Raw genomic sequence first — 12,834 nt, forward strand, 5'->3', positions numbered from 1 at the left:
GAACAGCTGTATGATGTCATAGTGTGTGCGAGCTCGGCTGGTTTTCTGGTGTTTAAACTCTCAGGGTTGATCACGCCTTTCTTCTGGCCGGGAGGAGGGAGGAGAACGGGAAGTATTATGGAGGAGGGTGTGGTGGTGAACTACCATAGAAAGAGTTGTAAATGTGAGGGGAGGGGGAATGGAAGGCATGCTGGATAACTTAGTTTTGTGTAAACTCTGAAGAGGACCTTTATCTCCTTTCCTATTTACTAAATCTATGTATAAATCTCATATAAAATAAAATAAAGTATGAAGCAAAGGTAAAGGTAGAACAGCTACTAAGGGGATTATTTTGCTGTGCAATCTATCCTTCGACTGCATCATGGCATTTAAATTCTATCAATGCAGTAAAATTAAGATGAAAATGTGTCATCTTTTTAAGCAGCTAAAATAATTCACTGAATTGAACACAATTCTACTTTGACTGTAGGTATTCATGTATGGATGAGTTGAATACTTAAACAAAATGTGAATTCACAGAGATCGACCCACACTGTGACCTGAACCTTCAATTTTTCAACTCTAAGCTTAATTGTTGGCGTCTTTCAGCTTATTTGTTTTAGTTGGAGTTGTTTTACAGACAGCAACTCTATGGTATTACATACTCATCAAGCACATTTCTAGAAACAGCATTTATTTATTTATTTATTCAAACTCAGGGTCATATTTTACCATATTCCATATTCCCCGCACCAGTGAGCAGACAAGACCGTCCGATCATAATGGTAAACATCGCAGAGCATTTATCCACAAAAGAACCTAATTGTTGGACACACCAAAAATAGATCTACAAGGAGGTTATATTGGATTTACATTTGTCAGAGGTCAGACAAACAAATCCAAATGGATTAATGTTGCTTTGACAGATGTGTAATTATATTTGATCATGTTAAACACTCTAAATGAGGTGTTAATGTCAGTGGGGTTTTATAGTCCATCTTGCTGGCCACCACAGTTGAAACAACAAATAAATTCTTTTTTATTGTCTGGCTGATGTTTGGGATAAGACTGGCTGAGAACTGCTCCCCCACAGAGCAAACATTCCACACCAGATAGCTATGGTGTGAGTGTGTTCCAATGCAAAAGACAGACTCATGCAAATACTTTGACACTCCACCCTCCTGCTTACTGTCAACAGTGTACGTGTTACAAAGTGTGTGTGAGTTGGGAGAGAGATAAGGAGGGGTCTCATTAACAGAAAATTGTCTTTCCATGTGTCATCCCATCTCTCCCCCTCAAACACACACACACACCCTGATGTTTTATTAGTCTGCTGGGAGCAGTACAATATACAGGTCAGAGGTATCAGTTTCAGTGGTTATCCTAAAAATGGAAAGTGCAGCTGTACTTTCCGTTCATATTTGTCTGGAAATGAATTTCCCTTATTGTCAAAAAAGCTCTTCAAAAATCTATACTTGTGAAAGTTTAAACTGATTGAAAATCCAAAACGCTAAGAAAACACAACAAAGTAGTATTTATTTGATCAAAGCTGCATATCACCTGATCATCTACAACATAACAGGAAATGAGCCCTTTTTTTTTTTTACCATTTCCGAGTCACTTTTCTTTCACTACAGAAATTTGACTTGGTAGCCCAATGAAACTGCGCTCCCTCTCTGTTAGCATAGTAAACTCGCTGTAAATACAGAAACAAAGACTCTTTATCATTTCTTAATTGATTATTGTACAACTTTCAATGTTTGATTTTTCATCTCTATAAATTTGAAATAACTACAAAGCCTTTGTATTAATGCAATTGTATCCATTTCCAGTTGTCATAAACATTTCTCAGGTCATATCAGAGACTACATTAAACTAGTAATAAAAGAAAAATGCAAATACTAATACAATACAAATACAAAAATGCAAACACAAATCTGAGTGCTGTGGAAGATGGCTACCTCTCCAGTAGCTCTCCAATTGTTTAGCTGTTTTTTTTAACTTTTTAATCGCTTCTTTCTACTTTCTGTTCTTCTTGTGAAGAGATTGTGTGCTTTTTACAGTCATGGGAAAAAGTTTGTACGCCCTTTGGAATTTCTCACATTTCTTCCTAAATTGGTCATAAAACATGGTCTGATCACTACAACGATCTCAAGAATTAACAAACAGTGTCTTCTTGAACTAAAACCACTATCATACTTTTATTGGCCACAAGACGGAAATATTGACAGGACAGGGAGCCACCCTTTAGTCCAATCACTGAGGTGTGTCATAAGCTACCCACCCCACTGGAAAACCAGTTAAAAGTTGTGTTTTGATGAGAGGCATGTTCTTTGCATCATGCCTCACACAAAGGAGCTGTCCACAGTTAAAAAAATAGTGTATAAATGCAGACAGTTTGGGACGGTTGTTACTTTGCCAAGGAGTGGCCGCCCTGCGAAGATCACTCCAAGGGCAAGGCGAGTCATCATCAATGAGGTAAAGAAGAATCCAAGAGTGTCCTCTGAAGACCTGAGGAAATCACTGGAACATGCTAACATCTCTGTTGACACATCTACAATTAGAAAGACACTGAACAAGAATGGGATTCATGGGAGAAGGCCACGGAGGAAGCCATTGCTGTCCAAAAAGAACATTTCTTCTCGTTAAGAGTTGGCGAAAAGGCATTTGGATGCTTCTTAGTGCTTCTGGAAAAACATATTGTGGACTGATGAAACAAAAGTTTAATTGTTTGGAGGGAAGACACAACAGCATGTATGGAGGAAAGCTGGTACAGCACACCATCACCAAAACCTCATCCCCACTGTTAAGTATGCAGCGGTAGCATCATGGTGTGGTGCTCTGCTGCCTCTGGGCCTGGACAACTGGCTATAGTTGAAGGGAAAATTAATTCTCAAGTATATCAAGATGTTTTGCAGAAAAACCTTAAGCAATCAGTCAAAAAGCTGAAACTTAAGAGGATGGGTCCTGCAATAGGACCCCAAACACCGAAGCAGATCAACATTGGAATGGTTCCAGAAAAACAAGATAAACGTTCTGGAATGGCCCAGTCAAAGCCCTGACCTAAACTCAATCGAGATGTTGTGGATTGACCTCAAGAAAGCCATTCCATTCCATTCCAGGCATCCCAAGAATCTTGCTGAATTGCAAAGGTTTTGCAAAGAGGAATGGTGCAAGATTTCTCCTGATCGCTGTGCCCGTCTAATCTGCAACTACAGGAAACGTCTAGTTGAAGTAATTACAGCTAAAGGAGGGTCAACCAGCTACTGACTCATAGGGTGTACTTACTTATGCCTCCCTATCCTTTGAATAATTCCATCTTATGGTCAATAAAAATATGATTACACACAATTGTTTGGGTGGTTTTACTTCAAGCAGACACTGCTTGTTTATTCTTGAGATTGTTGGTGAGATCAGACCATGTTTTATGACCAATTTAGGAAGAAATGTGAGAAATTCCAAAGGGCGTACAAACTTTTTCCTATGACTGTATGTATCCCATGGATACTTTCAACTTAAACATGCCACCAGGAGCCAGTTTTCTCACTTATTCTAGAGAGGAACTGCTGGCTCTACAAACAAAGGGACGAGCCGGGATACGACACCACATCCCAGCGGAGCTGAGGAGGAGTACCAGGGGCAGCAAAGGCGGGGCTAAGCTAAAGGCTAAGCTAGTGGAGGCGCTACAAACCGACAATTCCCTCCGTAATCATGGGGAATGTGAACTCGCTGCCAAATAAGATCGACAAGTTGTCTACAGGGAGAGCAGCTTGTTCATCTTTATGGAGACATGGCTACACCACCTCGTACTGGATGCTAACATTGTCCAAGTCTAAATATAAACATTTTCAGTGTAGAAAATCCCAACAGTAGTTTTCAGTGTAGAAAATCCCAACAGTAGTTTGGATTTTTCCAAATTCACTGCAGCAAGTAGTATCTCTTGGCCTTTTTGATGTTTGAAGGGGCATTGCTGTAACCCTTCAAGTGCCTTTGCACTTCTTTGATAATCATTGAGCATGGCAATATTTCAATGCATTCACAGTAAGTGTTCTGAATGCATAAAACCTTGAGAAATCACATTACAGGATATTCTTTTTCACCCTTTTCTGTGGACATTTGACTAGATACCTGGGAGTTCACCTGGACAACAGACTTAACTGGAAATGCAACACTGACACGGTCTACAACAGGGGATGTCAAACTCCGGTCATCGAGGGCCTCTGTCCTTCAGGTTTTAGATATTTCCCTGCTTCAACAGACCTGATTAAGATTAAATAAATCTCTTGAAAAATTGTTCAATTCTGCACAAACCAGCTAATGAGGCATCGACCTGAATCAGGTGTGTTGGAGCAGGTGGCCCTCGAAGATTGGAGTTTGACATCTATGGTCTACAAGAATCAGCGCCTCCAAATCCGAGACCATGGTTCTCAGCCGGAAGAGGGTGGAATGCTCTCTCCGGGTCGGGAATGAGATCCTTTCCCAAGTGGAGGAGTTCTAGTATCTCGGGGTCTTGTTCACGAGTGAGGGACGAATGGAACGTAAGATTGACGGGCGGATCGGTGTGGCGTCTGCAGTGTTGCGGGCTCTGCAACGACCCGTCGTTGTGAAGAAGGAGCTGAGCCAGAAGGCAAAGCTCTCTATTTACTAGTCAATCTACATTCCCATCCTCACCTACGAGTTGTGGGTAGTGACCGAAAGAATGAGATCGCGAATACAAGCAGCCGAAATAGGTTTCCTCCGCAGGGTGTCTGGGCTCTCCCTTAGAGATAGGATGAGAAGCTCAGTCATCTGGGAGGGGCTCGGAGTAGAACCGCTGCTCCTCCGCATTGAGAGGAGTCAGATGAGGTGGCTCGGGCATCTGGTTAGGACGCCCCCTGGACGCCTCCCTGGTGAGGTGTTCCGGGCACGTCCCACTGGGAGGAGACCCCGGGGAAGACCCAGGACACGTTGGAGAGACTATGTCTCTCGGCTGGCCAGGGAACGCCTCGGAGTCCCCCCGGAAGAGCTGGAGGAAGTGGCCAGGGACAGGGACGTCTGGGTTTCTCTGTTAAAGCTGCTGCCCCTGCAAACCGACCCTCGGATAAGCGGCAGATGATGGATGGATGGATGGGTCTACAAGAAGGAACTGTTACAGTTTGGAGGGAAAATGTTGATAAATGGATCCAAATGCAGACCAGCAAATGATCAAATGGAGGTTGAAGGTGAACTGAAGTAATTTATTACTTGACAAAAAGCACAACAGAGTCAGAAAAACATGCAAACTAAAACTGGAAAACAAAACACAAAATGCAAGAAAAACATTGAGAGAAAACTAACCAGAACTAGACTAGAACCTGAAACATGAAAAGGAGCAAGTGGTTGTAACTGTTGATGATCTAACAAGAACTATCTTCTTCTTCTTCGATGATTTTTAATGGCAGCTGGCATCCTTGGTGTTGCATATGCCGCCATCTACTGGACTAAATTTATTTATTTTTCCTATTTCTTCTTTTCTATATTCTTTTAATTATTCCAGTATTTACCAAGAATCTTATTGTTATTCTCCTCCCTTATTTAGACTTAGCAGATTCTACTATGTTTTTCAAATTACATTCTGTTATTCCTGCCCTCTGCAGCCCTATCTTCATTATTTCCCTCTCCCTTCCATATCTGGGACATGCTATCAACACATGTTCCACTGTCTCCCTCTCCCCACAGCTACACTGCCCAGTTGGATGTTTCCCCATTATCTTAAGTGTATTATTCAGTTTACAATGACCCATTCTTATCCTGCTAATAATGACTTGTTCAGTTCTTTTCTGTCCACAACACCCTGCCTCTCCTGCTACACTTTGTAATTTATATAAATGTCTTCCTTTTTCCTGATTCTTCCAATATTGATTCCACTGATTGTTTATTTCTTTCCATACTAAACTTTTCCCTTCTGTTTTTGATAATTTTACTTTAATTTCCACCACCTCTTTCTTTACTACATCCTTAGCAGCTTTATCTGCTTTTTCATTTCCTTTCATTCCTACATGAGCTGGTACCCACATGAACACTATTTCCCTCCCCTGTTGCATTAACCTGGATGTTTTTAACTGTATTTCATATAAAATTTCCTGATGTGTTTTTGCTGTTCCCTTTTTAATACTTAAGAGTGATGAAAATTAATCGCTACATATAACTATTCTCCTATCCCTCACATCCTCCATCCATTCTATTGCTAGCAATATTGCACATAATTCTACTGCATATATACTTAAATGATCTGATGTTCTTCTTGAAATTGTCCTATTATAAATGGGAACCACCATTGCTGCTGCTGTTACTCCTGTTGCCTGTTCTTTGGACCCATCTGTATATACACATATTCTCCATATTTTTCCTCCACATAGTTATAAAATTCCTGCACTAGTTCTGCTGTTTTATTTCTTTCCTTGATGTTCCACATGTTTAAGTCTACATTTGTTTCTTGTAGCATCCATTTTGGTATTGTTGTCCAAAGAACTGTTGGGCTGAATTCCACATGTTGTATTTTTAGTTGTTCTGCTAAACCCTCACTGACCCACCCAAAACTAATTTTTCCCCCTTCCCCTTTTCCCAGCACATCTCCAGAACTCTCTTTGTTGGATGTTCATCTTTGTGTCCTTTTAAATTTACCCAGTAGTTGGCTATGAGGTGTTTTCTTCTGAGCCATAGTGGCATTTCTCCTGCTTCAACCTGTAGTGAACATATTGGTGCTGTTTTTATTGCTCCGAAACAAGTTCTTAATGCTCTGGCTTGGATTATATCTAATTGCGAGAGGACTGATTTTGCTGCCGATCCATATCCCACACTGCCGTAATCTATTCTAGACCTTATTAATGCTATGTATATATATTTTAATGCTGTAAAATCCGCACCCCACTCTAACCCAGCCAAACACTTCATAATATTCAATACTCTCTTACTTCTCTCTACAATTCCCTTCACATGCTCCCTCCATGTTAATCTAGAATCCATTATCATTCCTAAGAATCGAAAGCTGCTTACTCTCTCTAAGTTCTTTCTGTACAAGTTTAACTTTTTATTTTCACTAATTTTCTTTTTTGAGAAGAACATTACTTTACTTTTCTCCACTGAAAATTTAAAACCCCACTCTTCTCCCCATTTCTCCACTTGATCTATCCCTTCCTGTAGTTTCTTAACTATGTGATCTATGTTGCCTCCCCTCTTCCATAATGCCCCATCATGTGCAAACAAAGATCTTCCTATTCCTGCTGGTATACTGTTGAATATATCGTTTATCATTATTGTAAATAACGTTGGACTTATCACACTCCCCTGCGGCGTACAATTCTCTACCACATAGCTCTCTGACACCTCCGACCCTATTTTAACTTGTATAACTCTTTCACTTAAAAAATCCATAGTCCAGTTAAACATGTTTCCCTCAATTCCCATTCGATGCATTTTAATTAGCAATCCCTCTCTCCACAACATGTCATATGCCTTTTCCACATCAAAAAACACTGCTGCCACGGTTTCTTTATTTACTTGTGCTTTTCTTATATCATCTTCAATGCATACTACTGGATCATTAGTGCTCTGACCTCTTCTAAACCCACTCTGATGTCTAGTTACCAATCCCCTTATTTCCTACTTTCCTTTCTTGTTAACACCTCCCTGTTTTCGTCTCTCTTTTTCTTCCTTCCATTTCTTCCCTCCTCAGTTAAATTATTGGAACTGTGCACCGCAACAAAAGTTTTAACCATTAATTCCGCCTTTTCTTTATTAGTTATAGCCACTTCCTCTCCAGAACTCAGGACTGGATAAGTCCAATCCTTCCTATCCCCACCCATTTTCCTCAACATTCCCCATACTTCTCCTATCTTAGTTTTGCTCCCAATAGATCCACAGAATTTCCTCTAATATGACCTCTTTGCTTGTCTTATTGTTTTCCTTACCATTGCTTGTGCTTGCTTATATTGAATCATGTGTTGAAAGTTATGGTATCTTTTAACTAATTTAAACGCTTTATTTCTACTTTTTATTGCTTGTTTACATTTTTCATCCCACCATGGTACTAACTTGTTTTTCTTTCTCCCTGAACTTTTAGGTATACATCTGTTTGCTGCTGATATGATCCCCTGCTTTATGTCCCTCTCCATCATTTCCACCTCCACATTATCATTAACCCGATCCCGATTTTTTTCACTTTCCTTTGTAAACTCTATCCAATTTGCTTTTTCTGAGATCCATCTTCCCCCTACTCTCTCCGTGTCCTGTACTGTTTCTATATTTATTTTATTATATTTAGGGTAGTGATCACTTCCTATGGTACCTTTTTGATACACATTCCATTCACACAGTGGTGCTAATACATTCGTCACTATTGTTAGGTCTATAGCCGACTCCTTCCCAGTATTTACATCTATCCTTGTCCCTCTTCCATCATTCACACAAACCAGATTCTGTCCATCTAACATGTCTTCTACTATTTCTCCATTACTGTCATTTTTCTCACTCCCCCACAATGTATTATTAGCATTAAAATCTCCACACCACACTGTATTTCCATTGCTCTTGCCCTCCATTTCTTCCAGTTTCTTTATATCCAACTTCCTGCATGGGTTATAAGAATTTATTATTGCAAACTTTCTCTTCCCTATCCATATTTCTATTATAATAGTCTCCATCTCAACTCCAATATCGATAACCCTGTAAGGAATGCCCTCTTTAACAAACGTGACACACCCACCTCCTACCCCTTCTGACTGCCATGTATCCTGTGATAATAAAATCGAAATTTGGTTTTAACCATGATTCCTGTATGCACAATATGTCTGGTTTTTCCTGCTGACTATATATGAATTGTTTAAATTCCTGACCATTAGCAATTAGACTTCTTGCATTCCATTGAAGGATTATCATTATTATTAATACTATACATGATGAATCTTGACTGGCCTGAACACTTAACTCATCTCTCACTTCTTCCCATCGTATCCCTCTCATACCCAGATGATGTACTGCTGCTATGACTATGATTTGTATTCTTTCTGTTTTAGATTTAAGATCTGCAGTCGCATTTATGACCCCTGTTATGAATGTCACCAATCTTTTTTTCTCCTCCACCATTTTCTTTTCAATTTCTTGCCCAATATCCGTCACCACTTGTTTCTCTCTTTGCTTCTGCTTATCATTCTCCTTTCCCGCTCTCCTGGCAGCTTCAGCATACGATATTTTCTCATTCACTTTCATCCGCTGCACTGTTATCTCTTTCTTCATAACCTCACATCCCCAGTATGCTACACTATGTTCTCCTCCACAGTTACAGCATTTTGGTTTCACACCTGTCCCACATTTCCCATATTCATGATCCCCTCCACACCTTGCACACCTTCTTTTCCCTGTGCACCTGCTAGCAATATGTCCGTACTCTTGACAGTTAAAGCACCTCATTGGTTTTGGGACAAATTCTCTAACACTATATTTTACAAATCCAAAATAAATTTCTTTTGGGATCGTTTTTGCATCGAATTCTATAACCACTGTTTCTGATTCTTTTTTCTCAGGCCCTCTTGTCATTCTTTTAACATCTTTAACTGTTGTATTACTTACTCTCAGGTTTTCTATAACGACTTTCATACTGATTCCAAGGGGAACCCCTGTTATCACTCCCTTACATCCAAAACTTCTCTGCTCTCCAACTCTCACCGTTTTTGTAACTTTCATTTTTCCTACACTCACCATTTTCCGAGCTTTTTCTACTTGTGTATCTGTGTTACACCCGATTTGCAAGTTTCCATCTCCTAACACTTTAGCGTATTTGACTTCTCCTACTTGTGTTCTGATTATTTTTGTAATTTTTAATGGATCCATTTTTTGAAAGTTTCCCTTCTTCCTATTCCTTTCCTCATCTTCCTGTCCCTCATTCTCTGTGTCTTCTACGCTATCTTTATCTTCTTTCTTTCTCTTTCTCCCACTTTCCCCTTTACCCCTTCCTCCTCTCCCTACTTACTCCCACTCACCACCCTCTTTATCAATCTCAAACTCCTCTTCACTCATCTCTGTATTGTTACAACTCTCTCTATCCCCCTCCATTTTACACCCGCTTACAAAAAGTAGCACTCGGATATCGCTACCGGACCTCCACAGGCCGTCGGTCGATATCCCCCACTCTACTCTCCGTAAGTTACTTTTCTACCTACCTTCTACACTCTGGTGATGATGTTAAACACTCCTTATTTCACTTTTTTCCTCTCGTGTTGTTTTTTTTTTTTTTTTTTTTAATTTACCGCACTCCACCAAACTATCCTCTAACAAGAACTATGAAACTCCAAGGAGACTATATACTGTTGGGAGAGTGATTGGTGACTGATAGCAGCTGAGGAGAATTAACACAGGTGAGACAAAGGAGCTAATGAGCGGCAGAGGAAAACTACTGGAGGAAAGTTGAAACGGGAACAAAACTAACCTTGAGACAGGATAAGACTACACTGAAACGCAAACAATACAAAAAAAAGTTTTTAAAACAGAATGACTTGAACATACAAGAACACCTGAAAGAAACAAAACACAACACCAAGACATGAAAGACAAAAACCGTGAACCCGAAAAGGAACAGAACAGACTGCACAGACTGTCCTTCAATGTCTGCACCAAGGTGTTGCATAACTTTTAAGCGTCTGTAGTGGAAAGTACAATGTGCGTTGCTGCCATCTGTTGAGGCAGCAGCATCAGAGCCAGAGACTCAAAGAAACTGAGCAAGGCTGGCTGTATGCTGAGGACTGCTCTGGAGCCCTGAAGCCAAATGTACAAAGAAGAATGTTGCACAAGTTTATGAACTGACCAGACAACACTACACACCATCACATATAGAACAGTTAAGTGTTTTAAGTGAGAGGCTTATTCAGCTCCGCCACAAAAGAAAACATTATTGTTTCTTAATGCTGCAAAAATAATTTTTAATTTTGGGATAAAGTTTAAAAATTTAATTCAATTCAATTTGACTGCAGTCCTCCCTAATTCAATCCAATGGGTCATTCTTTTTTTTTTTTTAATTCTTTTTTTTTTATGTAGGCCAAAAGGGACTATAGTTGCATTTGAAGGATATCCACCCTCTCGTGGTTATGCATTAGAAAAATGGCATTCATGAAGGTAATGATCACATTCTAGAAAGGGTGTATTTTAGCCCTAATTGTTGATCGTTTTCTCACCCTAAACCCTAGATGTCTAGGTGTTGTGATTTCGAAATCTTTGTTATTTCAAATTTATGTTATTTGCTAAAGCAAACCAAAAACCAACAAAAACATCTTAGGAAATTGTTGTGATGTTATCAAATAAGTTCAGAGGTGAAACAGTTGTTATAAGTTGGTCTTAATCACACGTCCCATTGTAAAAAAGAAAAAAAAAGCAAATTAACACACCCTCTTATCTCCTTATGGGGATTTTGTGGCTTGTGAAAAAAGACCATTTGAGAATGGCTTCTGCCCATATGAATGATACTTTCCCCTGCTGCTTGAAAAAGCAGCACTTTACGTGACACTATGACAAGTTGTATATGAGGATATGAGCAAACAAATGATTAATTAGAGACCTTTTTGGGACACTTACAAAGGAGAGGTGGGTGAGACATAAATGGCTTCATATGGCTTGAGCTGCAGGAATTAGTATACTTGTTTCATCTGATCAAGCATCTGTGTGTAAAGTGAAAGTGATCTTGAGAAACCAACACTTCCAGTCTGCAGCTTTCCATCAGCTTCACCAAGCTTTCATCATTGTCTTATTGTTTTTGTTCTACATCACATTTTTGTTGATTTTATATAAACTATTATCATGGTGTGACTGATTGAATAAGTTTCCGCAAAGAAAACCATGTGTCACATCACCTTGAAAGTCCTAAAAGTATTCAGAGGGGCCCTGACCCCACTTTGAGAACTACTACTGAGTCAGCATTAAATGTGGTATAAAACCAAAAAGTTCAGCTGTAGTCCCACAACAGATTTCTGTTTGTCTGGGCACTGTTCCAGTCAGAGCTTTTTCATTGATTTGAGAATGACCAAATGTGACTTCACTGAATCTGAGTCGCTTTATGCAGAGCTGAAGCTATACACATCTAATGATTACGAAGGCTAGGAGGCCTCCTGCTTTGATTTTCTTCTCTTCTCATATTCACTCAGTTCAACCATTTGTTGGTGATGCACAGACATTTGAAAACAAACTCCATCCTCTGTGTGTCAAGGCATCCTCAACCAAGTGGATTGTGTCATGTACCAAACAGAAAACATCTGGAATCTAAGATTTATCTCATGCTTATAAACTAACATCTATGTTGTTGTAAAAGACCAAACATCAGCAAAAAGTAAAGAGCAGAAAAGTAAAGAAAGCTGCTTTAATTTCCTTACTGATGGCTTTGTCATTTAAGGAACCTAAAGACATTAAATCAAATAGACTAAAGACTACAGCAGTACTTATGTTATGCTGTGGTCAGTGTACTTCAGAAATGGAATGTTATGTAATTTTTTAACTAAGAGCTGGAGGAATTGGCCGGGGGACAGGGATGTCTGGGTTTCTCTGCTCAAGCTGCTGCCCCCACGACCCTGAGAAGCGGGAGATGATGGATGAAAATTCTGTACCTCATTTTGTTCAATAATAGCATCTTTGCCCTGCATGTTGGCCCCATTTTAGAGACTGAATGTATATGCAAGATATGGATTTTTATAAGGTGTCATCCAGCTGTAAGATATCGTCCACAGTTGTAGAAAGCTTTTTGTGATTTTTTTTTTTTTTTTTACTGCATTTTTATAAAGGGCACAAGCACTTGTCCATGCAAACGCATGTTTGTGTGTAACAGTGTTTGATTCACGTCATCCTCTATTCTGGTAAACA

This window comes from Leuresthes tenuis, unplaced genomic scaffold (genome assembly GCF_036924035.1).
Source record: "Leuresthes tenuis unplaced genomic scaffold, fLeuTen1.0.hap1 SCAF_9, whole genome shotgun sequence".
NCBI classification, from domain to species: Eukaryota; Metazoa; Chordata; class Actinopteri; order Atheriniformes; family Atherinopsidae; genus Leuresthes; species Leuresthes tenuis.